The sequence below is a fragment of the Cygnus olor genome, chromosome 12, assembly GCF_009769625.2.
Source record: "Cygnus olor isolate bCygOlo1 chromosome 12, bCygOlo1.pri.v2, whole genome shotgun sequence".
NCBI lineage: Eukaryota > Metazoa > Chordata > Aves > Anseriformes > Anatidae > Cygnus > Cygnus olor.
Window position 1 is genome coordinate 8,509,439 of NC_049180.1, and position 16,951 is coordinate 8,526,389.

The window sequence follows — 16,951 nt, forward strand, 5'->3', positions numbered from 1 at the left end:
TGTGGCAGAAATATACATAAAAGGCTATGGGGCAATATTACAGTAACTGTTCAGATTACATTGTATATTAAGTGTACAGTGAAAATATCTAGCAACTCTCAAGGTCAATAGCTTCATTATTTAGAAGTTGCATCCTTTATGCTTGGGTAGTGCTGAGGAATTTCTCAGTGGAGTCATTGGAAATTTTTCCATTGATGTTTATAGGAGGTCAATGGAGTCAATGTTATTTAGTGACAACTACTGGAATCTAGTGCTTATCGAATGTAATCTTTAGGAAAATACTAGTTTATGGGCTGGGATTTTGCAAGCATAAGTAATCGTGGAACAAACTACTGCTCCTGGGACATAAATGCAGTCATCAGCATTCTGTACGCTTCTCTGTGTCTATGCTCTGCATTGAGCATAAAGGATTATGATTCTCTTTCTTTCTCTCCCTCTCCCTCTTAAAATATTCTGGTTTGAAAAGACTTTTTTTTTTCCTGATATTTTCAGTGGCACTCTATTGATTCACAGAGGCATGAATACTGTTTTTTTTTTTTCACCTAATAGACAATGTGAGAAAGCTTAGCTTAAAGCACCTTCATTTTAGCATGCATGCATAGGTGTTCTTCAGTAGGATTGTGAGAGGAACAGCAGTTAAATTAGAGGAAAAACAAGTTAAAACATTCTGTCGTGTGCCATAATTTACAGTGTAAAGCTGAAGTGAACTAACCAGTATCCAAAGTTATCAATGTTTATATTGTTTTCTCATTCTTCGCCTTTTTACTAAAAGCTGCACAGACATTTACAGCTCTGAAGATAAGTACCTCTTAGAAAGATTTAACAGTATTATTATAGCCTCATTATTTATTTAAATCATTAACTTATGCTTTATGTAAATATTTTTATTGTTTTCACTTTGCAAATATATTTTGAATTTTCTTGTGTAAAATCTAAGCTCAAGCACATCTGCAGTCTGTAAAGGCATGTGCAAGAGAACATAGACAGTTTTAATGAATGGTGCATGCTAACATACTGGAGAAACTCATGTAGCTTGCTGTAGATACTGCTCACTGACACATATATATGTTTATGTTCTTACATTTTCATTTGCTGAAATGGATAGTAAAGTGAAATATTTGTTATAGGTGCAACTCTGGCCATGATACAGGAAGCCGGTTCATGTTGAAGACCCACTGAAATCAGTAATGGGTCATTGGGATCCTCCTGCTATGGTAATTGATTGCCAAAACTGAGACTGAAAACTGAAAGTAAAAAAAGGATTTAAAGGTAGGATTTTCTTATAAGCTTTATTTTATTTACTTAGTACATTGCAGAGAGAAATAACTTTTTTGTATGTGACACGTTCAGATTAAGTGAATTTTGAGTATCGTCAAAATTCACATTTTCATATACACACATTTTCATATACACACGTTCACATACATTTTTCACCGATTTATTTTGTGACAGCAGAATCTGCCTAGACTGGGAGCCAGACTCATAAATCAGTTGTTTTAAACATATCATACAAATAAATAAATAAATAAATAGATCTCCAACACGGAAATCTCTGGGAAAACAGTAGAGGGGAGTAGTTATATATTTTTATTTACAGTATGTGGTAGTTTTTATACATCAACAATTAGACAAGGTTGGTTTTTTTGTTGTTGTTTTTTTCCATTTCTTTTTTTTTTTTAGTTTAAAATATCAACATAATCCAAAAACTGACAGATTTTTTAGCTATTACCTATATTCTCTTCCACATATAATATAGAGGGTTTTTTCCCTGCAATTCATTTTTTAAATACTTTTATGCTAAACACTGTTATTAATGTTAAACAGAAAATGAACAATTAATAATGACTATGATTAATCTAACTTTTGCACTACATTGTTTAAAACAAACTCATTAATTTAAGAAGGACTTGGCCCCAGACCCAATTATGAAAGATGTGCTACTGATTTTAGTAAAAGCCAAGACACTCCACAAATCACAGGAGTTCTTGGCATATTTCTGGACACACATTCTAGCAATAAAACACAAGAAAACCTATCTGGACTTAGACTTTTTCACTTTCAGTCAGGGCACTTAAGTTTTGGCACTTAATTCTGCTGGTCCTATCCTCATGTCATTCCAAACAAGAGTTAAGCACTCTAATAGTATCCAGCATGGCCATCAATGGTAGATAGGCAGTCTTAATAACTGAAGTGATGATAAAGACGTTGCTTTTTTTTTTTTTTTTTTTGGAAGAGTGCTAAATTCATCGAATGGATTTGAGTGTCACTTGACCATGTAAAAATACTCTCTGCTGGCCTCTGCCAAATTATTATATTTCCAGCTGACAAGGAAGGAAGAACATAAAACAGACCTTCAAAACTACAAAAAAAAAAAAAAAAGAGAGAGAGAGAGAGAGAAGCTAAATATATAATTATGGTCCTCTTTATTAGCCTTATTAGCTTTGGATTTAGAAAAAAAAAAAAGAATCAAAATAAAAACTCACTGTAAAATGAGTTTAGCATCCTAACTTGGAGTAAATATTTATAAGTAACACAGTAGGAAGTCTGAGCAGTTGAAGCTAGAATATCTGCATCCTTCATCTTTGCTTAAGGTTAGCCTGTTACATTTACTATTCTGTAATATGCCAAATATAAAACTTTTTATTATACTTCTATTGAAATTTCTGGATGTCCTCATAAAAGTCTAAATGTTAAAGGAACAATATTAATAAGTCATCTAGTTCTTTTTGCGTTCACACATATTTCTTGGCAGTAAAAGAATATTACATTGCACCAGCTGTGCAGAACAGAATTTTGATTCTTCTTCTGGGTCAGTTAAAATGTGCATATAACAAAATTTGAGTCTGGCATCTGATGCTAGAACTTAAGTCTTATTATATGCTGAATAGACTTTGAAGTTTTTGTTTGTTGTTTTTTAATCTATGACCCTCATTTAGCAAACACAGGAAGACTTCAAATAAAAAGCTGGTCATTTGAGTCTCTCTTTCATCTGAATTATATGAAATGATACAGTAATCATATATTCAGATGAACTAATTTTATACAGATTATGTTACTAATATAAAACTTGGTTCATCTATATTTGTCCAATTTCACAGCACGGCTTCCTCACTGGTGAGCTTGCTATTGCTTTTTGGGAGGGTTTTTTTTTTTGTGAATTCATAACTAATCTCAACAGTTATCTGGACCTGTATCCATTTTTACTCTCTGATATACTTTAATTGGGTTTACATTTCAGACTGTCATTTTGCATGGCTTTTTTATCATACACAGTAAATATTTGACTTATAAAGGGTATGTCCCTTTTATCAACCTTAAAATGAAGTGGTGTGTATAGTGTATAAGTGTATAGCCTTCAAAGGGGAAGCTTCCTATGAGTAAAACTTCCTTTTACTAGGTTTCATCATTTCAAGGATTCTGTCCAAATTGTTGTCCCTAAAATTCCTCATAGAGACTTCAGTTCAGCTAAGCATGTATGAACAATCCCAGTGATCACACTTATACCAAGAGAACCTTCAGTCATATATTTCAGCAGATTGAAACCAGTGTTGATTTTCTCTGTTTAACTGCTTTGCTGAATCAGGGTTGTAATATCTTAAAATTGCTCAAATCCTTGCTCTTTATGAATGTTATTTCCCTGAATCTAAAATGTAACTTTTATTTGCTAGGTCAAGCATTCATACACAAAATCAATTCAGGTGCTTGATATTCAGAATGTTTTTCCAGATTCAGTTTGGGGGTGTCTGTCATCTAATGTGCCCTGCTTTCTCAGTATTAAATAAATTAAACTGATTCTTTTAAACAATTGCTATTGAAAGTAGGTAAAAGATGTGACCATTCATATGGTCTTAAATTTATTATTCTCACATCTTAACAAGGGAATTCTTATGTTGTGGCAATCAAAACATTCTTCATATGCAAATTAGAATGATTTTTTTCCCCCATTCTTGTGGGAGGCAAGATCATCTCACTTTCCAATTTAATATTTTAATTATTTCATTTGTATTTATCTTTAAATAGACCTATTCTTGATAACCCTAAACCTACATTCTTTATTCATTTGGGTAAATTAAATTCTACAGTGCTTTTTCCCTCATGCCTTCTTGGTTATCTTACCCAGTCTTTGCATTTACCATAACTATACCTTCATTTTTAAAAGTTATGTTGCATGTCTAAAATATCAAAAACTTTTATGTGCATTTACATATAAACCACTAATAAAACCAAGAGTTTTAAAATGTTGAGATTTTAGGTGTTTAAAAATTCTTGAAAGCTGTATTGTCTCTCTTCATCTTTAAGCACGTAAACAACTGGTAATTCTGTCTGTCTGCCATTTGCACAGGCAGGCCATCTTCACTAGAAGTGAGCAGAGCTGCCAGCACCTTTGCAACTAAACTACTGTCCCTTTGTTAAGTTATAATATTGGCAAAAAATGCTAGAAGTCATTACTTTGTCTTGGTTAGTGTTTACCATTGGGGAATATATATTGGGCGTCCCAGTGCAGTTTTGTTAGCGAGAGCTGTGGGGTGGCCTCCATGAGGAGACCAGTGGCTGCTCTATGCTGGACACAGCCGGTTCCAGCTGGTTCCCCAACTGACACAGACACCACAGCTGAGGCCACCAGCCAAACTATGGGCACCTCCGTGAAAACATTTGAGAAGGGGAAAATGTTTCCCAGTTACTGAGGAAAAAAAAGTGAGAAACAGTCCTGTGAGCAACAAGGGCAGAGGAAGAGGATGGGGAGGAGGTGCTCGGGCCTAGATTCCCATGTGCTTGTGACATCTGCCTCACCCATGACTCTGAAAATTAGTATTGTTTTTCTCTAGATACAGCCTTCCTTTTGAAATAATTTCCACAGATTATGTGTTTTAGACCACCATGTTTGTGAGTGATTTTAAGACTATTTTATTATAAGAGGCTCTGAATCAAATTCCTTAAATATCATACTGATAATTTATCCCTTGCCATTTTGTACAGTGATTATTTGAACATGAAATCTTAAGGAGCTCATGGTAGAAAAGAAGAACAGAGATATTTTTTTTCTTAAATATCCTTATTTGTCAAGTAAGGTTATTCAGCTGTTAGGCCTTTTAGTCATATTTAATGACAGTAATATTCATCACTTTATGTTAATCAAATTAGATAGGTGTGGTTATGAGTGGAGATCTGAATATAATCAAAATGGATAACTGCTGTACTTAATGACAAATATTTGCGGAGACAATAGGGAAAACAATGTACTATGAACAAAGTTCTGTAAATGAAATATTAGCAGAAAGGAAAGTCTCATTTTGACCATTTAAGCAGTTTTCTTGAACTCGTTTTTGAAGATTATATGATACAGACTGTCCAACATAGTGGTAACTTTCAGAGTAGGATGTCTAAATTAGTATACCTGTACATTTTCCAGTACTACAATAAAAAGTCTGTGTGGATATATCTCTTCCATGTAGGCTGGTAAATGTTTATGTCAATCTTGTTTCTGATGTTTAAGCCTATAAGGCTGTCAGGCATTCCTGCTTCTGTTGAGCGTTCCTGTAACTGCTTCTCATAACTGAAAGGTTTGGTGCCTGCATAGCTGGACCAGTCACTGATCCTTGTTATTTTTTCTGAAGTGGTTCAGTGCCACAGTGCCCAACAAAACAGAGCTTGACTTACACAATGAGCTCAACACAAATCACAACTGTGGAACACTTGCACCTTTTGCCTCTTTGGAGGAAATGCATACGTTTGGGAATCATGGAAAATAATGAACAATCAACTCATTTCAAAGTAGGTACAGTAGCCACATCATAGTTATAAACACTAGTTGGGGAGGACAAAGTAGCTGCAGCAGCAAGACCGAGTTGTTTTGATTTTCCTATCTGGCACTCACTCACTCCTCTTCAATACAACTTGTTAGCTGATTTACCTGCTAATATGCTATTTTAAATCCCTTGTTACATCTTCTGTGAAAGATCCAAAATAACTAACTCCAGGCTATGTGTTTCATTCTCTGGAATTACCAGTTTGTATGGATCTAGTCTCTTGTTTAATGCTGATCTCCTCCTCATAACTCTCTGTAGGATTTCAGGACTCTGTACATTACTAGTCAGCCTTTTTTTCCAGGCAAAATACTAATATCTTCATTATCTGCTTAGTTTGTAACATTTCTTGATTCATAAGATGTTAATGAATTGTGATAATTTACAAGCATATATCTAAGTAATTGTATCTTTGAACTAAAAAGTCAGAAGTAAAACATACATGTGCATACCTCAGCTGAAGAAATTAATTCGTAGGGCATAACAAAAATTTTGTCTCGTGAATTGGAAATGTTTTTCAGAATATATGCTTACAGTTATTATGTAGTGTGCATATCTGACAATGGGTAAATTAAGGTAATTATTCTTTCAGTTGCCACCAGTACTGAGACAGTGCTGATCTACATTGTTTTCTACACAGCGTTGGTGCTATTAGAGTGATCATGGCTTTAAACACTAGTCAGGGAGGACAAACAATAACAATATCATTTTCACAGCACCATGTCTGCAGAGTTTGGAAAATATAGTGTGGAAATGGACGTCAGCATAGATAAACTCCATGGCTGCTGATTTTCCTTCTCTTCCATATATTTGAAGGTAATATTTTCTGACATTTATTATATCAGTAGACAGGAAAAAAATGGCAGAGAAACAAAGACTGATTGATTGAAGAACAAAATTTTGACCATTCTCAGTGACTCTTAAATGAGAAAAGTCCCTGTTTGGAATACACACAGTTTGCCCATTGTAGAAGCCATAGAAAAGAGGTAAAATTAAATCCAACTCTACAGAAGAGGTAGAAGCAGAAGAGTGCTTACATTCTCTGCAGCATTTAAACAGGATTTCAGCTCCTGCACTTCCTGGAGCCAAGAGGAATGTCATCTGCCTACTACTGCTGTATGGGAATCAAGAAAGATTGTCAGATGCATTGTAAGGTTGTCTCCAAATACACATAGAATCTTCACTGTGAAGTGGACAGCTGCATGGGGATTTCTTTTTGAAGGATGAAGAATTCTTTCTAGCATAGCCAGTACTGGGAATATTTATCACATACAGCAAGAATATAGGGATGCAAAAAGTTCTACCTTTGTGGTTCCCACCTCTCCCTTTTTATTTTTAAGGGAAGGACTTGGTAAGTAATCATTCCAAACTTGCCGGGGGCCATAATGTGTTCATCTAAGGTATTGGAAAAATGTACATAAGTAGATTAAAATCAGATGCCAAGATAGGCTGAAATTGGATGGCTGCAGTTGTTCCCAGCCCAGCTGCCTGCCTTACTCTCCTGAAGAATGACCAGTTTCCCTCATCATACGGGTGTGAGATTATTTAGCATGGATTTTAGTGTTTCATGTTAAAAAGGTAAGTAGAAAGGAGTATTACAGTTACCATTACAGAATTTGTCAGTGTCAGTATACCTTTTAGTTTGGGGTTTTAAAGTTAAGGGAGGGAAAAGATGGGAAAAAACTTGCCTAAAAGTTCATGCCAAGTTAGGTGAAAGATATCCCAAGAATATCCCAGGTTGGAAGGAACCAACAGGTATGACTGAGTGCAGCTCCCGGTTCCACACAGGACTACCTGAAAACTAAATTTTTGTTTGAGAGCATTGTCCAGAGGCTTCTTGAACTCCAGCATGGTTGGTGCTGTGACCACTTCCCAGAAGAGCCTGTTCCAGTGCCCAAACACCCTCTCAATGCAGAACCTTTTCCTAACACCCTTGCCTGACCCTCCCCTGTCCCAGCTCCATGCCATTTCTTTGGGTCCTGTCCCTGTCCCCAGAGAGCAGAACTCAGCACCTGCCCCTCCGCTCCCCTCATGAGGAAGCTGCAGGCCACCATGAGGCCTCCCCTCAAGTCTCCTCTGCTCTGGGCTGAACAAACCAAGGGACCTCAGAAGTGGGAAGACGTTCCACATGTGCAAGATTTCTCAGGAAAAACAAGCAACCATATCATAATTTCAGTTTGTTATTTGAGGAAACAGAGGCCATATTTGTTCCCCAGTGATGAATAATGAATAAGAAATCAGACTCACACAGGTGTTTTTCCAAGAGTGGTTCAGGAACAGGAAGGAAGGATCCTTTCAAATAAGCTGGTAGTCACTGTTCTACTTACATCCATGATGAGAATGTTTGTGAAGATGCTTGTTTCACAGGAGTGTTTTCTGGGGCCTTCCTTTATTGTGTACAAGAAAGGTTCACAGGGTATTTCCCAAGGGTGCCTTTAGTATCCTGCACAAGGAGGATAGAGAGTAAAACAGATTCACTTCTGCAAATGAGGGAAAGATGGGTGAATTGTGCTCTCTCTGTGCTGAATTACTTCACTGGCAGTCATTATTTATCAGCAACATAAAGGTATACAATTAGCAAATGACCATTTTGTTCACTGGAACGCTAGAAGCTAGTATTTAACATAGCTTCAATTACATAAAGCTAGCAAAATTTTGTATTACCAATAACTTTTTTTTTTTCTTTCAGACTGAGTGTCTGAGTGTGAAAAAGCTAGTACAACAGTTTTCACTTCTAGGTAAATTGTAGTTGATATTTATTCATTAATTTATTTTGTAAGACTGTTATTAGGCATAATAATATTTACTTCTACTATACTATTTTATTTCTTCAAGAAAACTCAGGCAGCCTAATGAAGAAAGCATTTTGTTTTCAACATGATTTTCCCAGTTCATTAACTAACACAGAGAAAAAAGTAAGCCATGATCGACTTTGAAAGAGTTCAACTTTAACTTGTAAGTAGTTCACAAAATTCTATATCAGTAAATACTTGTTATTGCTCAAGTAAGATTTTGCTAGAGTAAAAGCAAATATTTTTATTCATGTGAGCATCTACTAACAGACTGTGGTGATTTGTTAAAGTCAAGTAAGCAAAAGGAACACCTGGAGGAAGACAGTAATGAGGTTTGCATAGAAAACAAATATGATCTAGTTTTGGTTCCTCATATAGTCCTGCATCTGTGCTTCTTTCTTTTATTGAACGTTTTGTATTTTCTGGATGAGTTATTACCCTTGTAATTGATAGGCCAGTTAGTTGCCAATAATCTTGGAACTAACTAGTTGCATTAGGCTGCTGCTGTTGTGTTTGGCCAAAGATCCTGATGTTTGTTCCAGGAGGGCTCTCTATTACTCTAAGGGAAAATGGCAGATACACAACTCCTTTTTATTTATTTATTGTTGTTATATTTTTGGCAAGGCATAAAGGTATATGCATAGAGGAGGCAGTGAAAACTTTCTTTGAAAAGATTAAAAAAACAAACATAGGCTTCATGTTTCTTACACTTAAAAACAAACAAACAAACAAAAAAAACCACTCATATTTACCTCATTATTGAATTTACATATCAACCAATAATGGGAGAATGTATCAGAAATTGTTTGACTGTGCTGTAGTACATTCTTATTTTTATCCTTGTTATTTGTGTTGGCTTTTTGGTTGGCTTTTTTCCATGACTATATTCTTGCAGTAGATATAGGCTTGTAAACTGCTTTAATCTTTCCTTCAGGAATAATTTAATCTTGGGGAATATGTTCTCTAACATCTTTCATGACTTTTTAATGTTCTTGGTCAGCCCATGAAATAGAGTTGGCATTTAGAAGATCTTTAAGTTGTTAATTATTGTGTTTCCAGATCCTCTGTGAATGTAATTTGTATAATATATCACATACCATAAAAAAGGCAGAAAACTTATTGTCAAATTAGAACTTTTAATATACCAGTAAATTTTGATGACAATGTTGTAAAAAGAAAAACTTTCCTTTGCAATAGCTTTTCACATGTGCCTTACTGAGCTGCTTATGGTACAACTTCAAAAAGAGTAATGATATGTATCAGCTATAAGTAGCATAGAGTAATCCTTAATAAAGCCTTAATAAAGTGTTCTTTGAACTACTGTATCTTGACTGTTTGTAATCATGTTCTGTGCACAAAAAAAGTAACAAACATTCAAAATATTTATGACAATATGCTATGTTCCTGGATGTTCAAACAGTATCACAGCCTGGGGAATGCCGATTGGTTTTGTTCTTTGTGGGTTTTGTTTGTTCGTTTTTAGTTTTTAGGCTTTGTTTTTATTTTTCTAATTAAGAAACATTATCTTTCAGATTTAGTATAGTTTTATACAGTTACAATATTAATTAGTCTGTCACTGGCAAAAAAAAAAAAAAAAAGAGCTTAAATACTATGATGTATACCTGTAATCAAAAGGAATAGGCATACCTACAGATCTGCTCTTTTGTATGGCTATAAAGTACTTCAGTCTTCAAATTGTTATGGATCCAATACCTTTCTTTGAAAGGTGAAAGCTATTGATCTGGATCACAGGAAGATTTTGATTTTTGGAACTGGAGTAGTCTTGTGTCACTGAAGATGTTCATAAAGTAGGTGTCACTTGAGAAATAGATGTCATTTGAACTAGTCCTTTAGGCTGCCTTTATAGTTGAAAAGCGGGGACTCTTTGTCTTATCCTAAGATACTCACTTCAGGATGACATGAATCATGCTGTAGAAGGTACCTATTTTTCTTCTTTGACTCTACAGCAGTTGAGAAGACTGGCAGAGCTATAGGTGTGTATATCTTGACAGTTAAATCCCAGCTGTAGTGTTTTGGTAGTTTATAGAACTAAACTTTTCTATTTTACCTGCCTGTGTAATTGGTTTCGTGTGAAGACTAAAATGTCTCAGAAAATAAAGTTATCTCGTTTTTCTAGTCCAGAGTTACCCCAGCCTTCTGGCAGCCTGATCTATCTGTGGTCCAATAGGAGCACAGAAGGAACAGAACTGGGAATATGGTATTTCAGAAAGGAAACTAGCTTTCTTGTGACTGTATTGATCACAGTTGCAAAATATCAGCTCACTGAAGAGGTTTTGCAAGAATGGGAGGGCAAGATACAACCCAAGTAAAAGAACAGGAGACCTAGACCTGAAGAGTTACATCCAGTTATAATAAGCCTAGGAACCTCAGTGGAAGAACTATGTCTGAACTTGCATATGTAGAGTAGAATTAAAAAATGAAATGGCTAATGTCTGCTCATGATTTTACATTCTCAAAGTGCTCATTAGAGTGTTAGAACCTCATCTAAAAATGACTGCAGCGGCTCTGTTTCACAACCTTGGGTTATCTGAGTAGCACCAAGGCACTGTAATTGCAACTCTTTAAATTTTCAGCACTATGATTTGTTTTAGTTAGGGCTCTCTTTTGAGTACTTAAGTCTTGCATATACATTTTTAATTTCAATTGCTTCATTGAATTGTATTATATACCTACTAAAATGCAATATAACAAACTATCACAGTTTTGTGCATCAGTTACAGATGCACAAAATGTAATTACACATTACCTAGCATTTTCTTTTGCTATAAAATTACTGAACTTGGAGAAAAGTGTTAACAGCAACAGAAAGAAATTTTATGGGGATTTTAACTTTCTGTGTACATGCTTTATTTGTTTCTAATAGCTGTAAGTTAATTGCTATTAAATACTGATGTTCTAATACTGAGTTTTAGCTTGGCATAAATATAAAATAATTTATCCTTAGGTGGAGCTCCGATATTTGTACTCAAAGTAATAGTAAACAATGTGCTTCTCAGTGGAAGAGAGGTTAAAATTTGTACAGAACTGTAAAGTTTAAAACCTCTTCCAAAATATTGTTGTTATAAACATTGGTCTTCAGCCCAAGTCAAACATTAGGTAGTTGCTATTGCAAATGGGTTGTAGAAAACAAACTACACAGTTTTGGTTTATACAGGATATGCAGTACTTTTCTTTGAAACACTTATTTTCATTTCCTCTTGGATATAATACCAGAGCAACTACAAGATGAGTTTGATCCAACATGTTAACTCTTTAAATAGCCAAAGAAGAAATGCAAATTAAGATATAACTTTAATGTAAGTAATTTATTAATTTATAATTGCAGATTGTTTGTAGCAGTATAAAAATAAAGACTGTTCAGGTTATGCATTTACTATATACTGTCTGATATTTGAGACATTTTATTCTTACAGTCAGGAATTCTGACCTCGTCTTGGGAGTAAGACAATGCAGGTGTTTTTCTTCTATTTTTATGTGTGAAATAAACAGTGTGGCTTGAATATGAAGAGATCTAAAATTTATTTTAAATGTAGCCATATGCAGCTTCAAGTAATTTTTTTTATTTTTTTTTTTAATCCCAGGTCTGGTCAATAATAAATGAGTTTTAGAATTTAAATCAAGACACAGTGGATTTCTTATGGTACATTATTGATAAAGCACACTTATTGTAACAACATTTTCCAAGGGAAAATACATTATTTGCTGGTGATGTTATTGTAAACTCTTACATAAGGCTCTATTAAGCTTTTCAAAATATTTTTTTGTATATTGGAGGAAGTTTTATAAAGAGCCTCTAAAATAGTTAGATGATATAATGTAACTCATTACCTTAATGAATAAAATACTATTCTTAGAGTAAGTCTTCAAATTCACTTTTCTGTATTGCTCAAAAATATGTGATGATAATGATGTATTTCGGAATATTACAAATATTTCAATTAAATTTTAGAAAATTTTCCTTCTTTTCTAATAGCTAATAACTGCTAGCTAGAAAAACATAAAGGAATTTCTTGTAATTTCCCAACATTCCACCACAATTAATAATTCTGAGATATTTTAATCTACTGGGGTGGGATTGTTCAGCATTGCTCAGGTCAACTTGTCTTCTGATTTCTACTACTGTTGAAATTCAAAAGTAGTTTCAAAACTCCACCCTAGATGTATGAATATTAGCAGATGTATGTTCTTGTGGGGATCCCATATTCTTATAACCTGTACCACTTCTATTTCGATATATTACAGTCCATCTGCTCACTTGCAGATAATTTCCACTTGTAATTTGTCCGAGGGAATGTGTTAATACATATTTCATGAGTAGTGTAATAATCTTGATCTATCCATGCTGCTTGAGCTTTGACAAGGATGGTGTGACCTTGAGTTTAGAGGATAGTACCAAAAACTGAAGTTGTACCGTCTAAGCAAGTACTTCTAAAAAGATGGTTCAGGCTAGCACCAAAAACTAAAGTGGTACCATCTAAGCAAGTAAATACATCTAAGTGCTAAGTAGTGCTCAGATGCTCTCCTGGGTGTTTTAACCTTTTCATCTCAAACCACTTTTTGCTTAAGAATATATATGTATCCGTATGTATTTAAGTATACTCACTAATGTTTTGGGGGACATATAGTTCAGTACACAGTCTTTCAGGAAGGTAGTATTCAGGTTTACTAAGTTTTAACAAAATGCTACTCTAGGAGTAGTTATTCACTGTTAACAGTGTGTTTTATAATTTATCTTGGCTTGCATAATGCTGACAATCGAAGCTCTTAACTGAGGGTACAGTTTAAAACTGGAAGTTCGTATCTTTGGGAGAAAATCAAGAACAAGATGCAAATATATTAATTTGAATGTACCTGTTCCTTGAAGGTTGTTAAGTGAACTGGAAAAGTCTAAAATTAGAAAAGAAGAAAAGGATGAACCAAGACATGTTTGCTCCCCTTAACCAGTCTGAAATCAGAGAAGACAACTAGCATTTCACACCCGGTTCAGGAAAAAAAAAAAAAAAAAAAAAAGATGTTTAATTATGTAATGACAGGCTGTGGAAACTGGGATTCACAATTCTGATTCTGCATAAATTTACATAAATGAGAAGGCCAAAGAACTGAAGAAAATCATGCAAAATAATACTTGTGGGTACAGGGTTTTTTTAATAGGCCTTTATTTTCTGCATTTGTGGATAAGCAATTAATCTTTTAAATGCCAAGCTTGTTTGGTTGTGCAGCGTGATAACTTGTAGCATACATTTTTCCTGTGTGGCGACTGATTGGCTTATCTGTCTACCTGTGCATGCAGAGAGCTAGAGAAAATCTTAAGGCTGGGTGAGCGGGTGGCTCCATTGAGGGCTCCAATAGAGCTGTCATGATTGATACCAGTTGGATTGTTTTGCCATCCAGATTTTTTCCATGCCTTTTTTTTTTTCATTGTTTTTCCCTATGGCTTGGATTTTTATACTTATCTGTTATTATAAAATGAATTTAAAAAAAAAAAAATCATTTCATTTTGCTGCTATTGTTCTATTAATTAGTCCAGTAATCTGATGCTTCATAGGCAGGTCTGTACGTGGAGTAAGGAAAACCACAGGATCTCACTTATTGGCATTAGAACTTTTAAACATTGACAGTAATTTCAGTTTGCTTGAAGTGATGTTCCTCGCTTGTTAATTTTAACTGGAGCTTTGCTTAACAACTTGTTTATACTGATAGATGTTTTAATTCTTTATGGCTGTGTATGAGAGGAACATGGCTAGCAAGAAGAAGAAACATTTTCAGTATTAATCATTTTTTTCAGTATCGGTCAAAATCACAAGTATTTTCAAGAAATGTCATGTTTTTAAGTTATGAACTTATATTTAAAATCCTCTTACTTACATAAGTGCAACCTTACTGTAGTAAATGGGAATGTTTCTAACTAGCTGGTACTACAGCAAAAGCTGCATTTCCTATCTAAATAGATAAATCTGTGGCTGTTAATATCAAATCATATGTAATTATATTTACAAGAATAATAGGACATGGATGGATGGTTAGTAGAGCCTAACAAGTGCGTTAGATTTCAGCATGCTTGGTGATGGTAGCAATGTTAATTAACAGCATTAGAAAGGGAATTTTTTGCTACTTGGGAAGTCTTCCTGACATGAAGAAGGAAGTTGATTTCAGCCCTGCATCATTAATCTGCCTACAGCTAAGAAAGTGTCACCTGTGTATATTTTGCTTTCTGCTGTGTGTTGCTGATGAAGATACTGACATACAAAACAGAAGTAATTGGATTTGTGCTAGAAGGCAATGGCAAAAGTAAAAAGCAGTGAATTGGAATGTGCTTTGTGACTGACCTTTGTGAAGAATGCCTTAGGCACCTCCACGTGGTGGCTGTCATTATTAATGGTGACTATAGATTCAAGTTCGTTTAAACAGTCATACACATGAATTGTTTTTGCATGCATCTTATCTGCAATAGATCCTACATACAATCTTTGCATGATGGCAAAGAGCAATAGCCTGCAGGTTTAGAGAATTATCCAAGGGGACCTTTGGCCTCTGTATTCATCATTGCTGTTGTATTTCTTGGAGGTGGAAAATAAAGAAACTGTCCCATGAGTAGGCAATGAACAAGATTAAGTCTTCCCACATGAGGGAGTGCACTAGACTTTAGCTATTTCTTAGGTTGTGTTTGGGATTGTTCCATAACAAAACAAAGCTGGCCTAGGAACTGGCTTCCCTGGGAGATGGTCCATGGACAACTCACAGTCATTGCTTTCATAAACCTAGTACAGTTTAAATAAAATAGATCTTAAGATTTTGAATAACAACTAAAACTAGAGTTTATGGTAACATCTGCTGTAGTAAAAGTGTGGGAAAACACATTCACATCCATCCTACTGCATCGAGTACCAAATAAATGAGAATAAGTTTATTATAACCTTATATTAGACCTAAAAGCTTCTGCTATGAAGAGAAACTTCTTTTCCTTGATTTAGCTCCTACTAACAGCTCAATGAAACCTCCAAGAACTCTTGTACTCAAACTGTTCTCAGGTTGTTTCCAACAGTACATGAGTATCTAAGGGAAAAAAAAATCTAATCTTTCAGTGAATAAATTTAGCTTTTTCAAGGAATATCATTGTAAGGCCATTTGTTTTTGTAATGACTCTGATGTCTTTGTGAGCCAAAATTGTGGTAGTGTCTTATAAGCATATTAGTTCTTTTTATGAGAGAAGGGTGGAGTAGCAAATTCAAGGAAACTTGTACACCAAGAAATTTCACAAGAAATTCGCAAGAAATTGAATATCTTGGTGGGGTAAGTAGTCCTGACAAAATTAAAATGAACAGAAGAAAACACTGACTGTCTGTATACTTACCATCTTGCAATAAGGGTAATGGATGATAATTAAGTGACAATCAAGATGGGGGGCACTTGTTTGCTGTTCAGATTAAGAAGAAAAAACTTAAATTATATGGTCAAAACTTTTACTAGTCATTTTATGTCCAAACATTTGAGCATCATGTTCTGAGCTCACTGGGAAATGTGGGTGTAAAGGAGATCTCAGTACTTAGAAAACCTGTGATGTGCCTGGTGCTGTGTAGGAAGTCTGTGGTTACTTACACTTTCTTTAGAAGTTCAGACAAATATTTATTGCGTAGAATTCCTTCTGTATTCTTACAGTTATGACAAGAGTAGTATTGTTGAACTGAATTTTATCACAGATAGCATTATTTCTACCAAAACACAAAAGCTGTGATTTAGAAATGGCAAGGCCTTCTCTTGCTTTTCAATATTAGGTAATATCTAATAAATCTTTTCAAGTAAAAATGAAGTATTGACTAGACAAGTATATGTTTAGGCATGGAAGGTCACACTATGGACAGAAATTTATAAGAATAACTTTTTTTATGAGTAGGAACTTGAAGAAAATGGAGGGGGGGGAGGGAAGAATATGTAAACACATACAGCTATGTGCACAGCAAAATGCATCATTCTGTAGGTGCCTAAAGACAAATCCCAACAGGAAAAGTTGCAGGCTCTCTTTCTTAAAAATCAAACATTGTTAAATACGTGGCGTGGTCTATTAATGCGGTGTAGTTGGCCAGACCTCAGTGGAATAAGAGTCAGCTTTTCAGCAAACAGAAGAAGAATGAGACAGAGGTTATTATTTACTGGTGAAAGCAATGCCTGTTGGTTTAGACAGATAAACAAAAGTTAGAAGGACTGCTAATAACCAAAGGAGCAAATGTAATTTAGGCTTTGAAAAAAAAAAAAATAATAAATCAGGAAATTGTTTTAAAAGCACATCTGGTAACAGAATATCTAAGTAGTTTAAACTGTTTAATTCTCAAATGTGCA

At 34.7% G+C, this 16,951-nt stretch overlaps 2 long non-coding RNA genes across 3 annotated transcripts in view; both read left to right on the plus strand.

Moving 5' to 3' along the window:
• The first annotated feature begins 977 nt into the window (after positions 1-977).
• LOC121076873 lies at positions 978-8,540 on the plus strand. Of its 2 annotated transcripts, none has more exons than XR_005823773.1 (3): positions 978-1,269; positions 6,521-6,620; positions 8,494-8,540. It is a non-coding gene; the product is annotated as an uncharacterized LOC121076873 (long non-coding RNA). The 2 variants fall into 2 exon arrangements; XR_005823772.1 differs by lacking the exon at positions 978-1,269 and adding an exon at positions 5,367-5,772.
• Positions 8,541-8,651: 111 nt separating this feature from the next.
• The window catches only part of LOC121076874, a 45,107-nt gene continuing 36,807 nt past the window's right edge, over positions 8,652-16,951 (plus strand). Inside the window, exon 1 of the long non-coding RNA XR_005823774.1 lies at positions 8,652-8,759. This is a non-coding gene — a long non-coding RNA (uncharacterized LOC121076874). The remainder of the gene's footprint in view (positions 8,760-16,951) is intronic.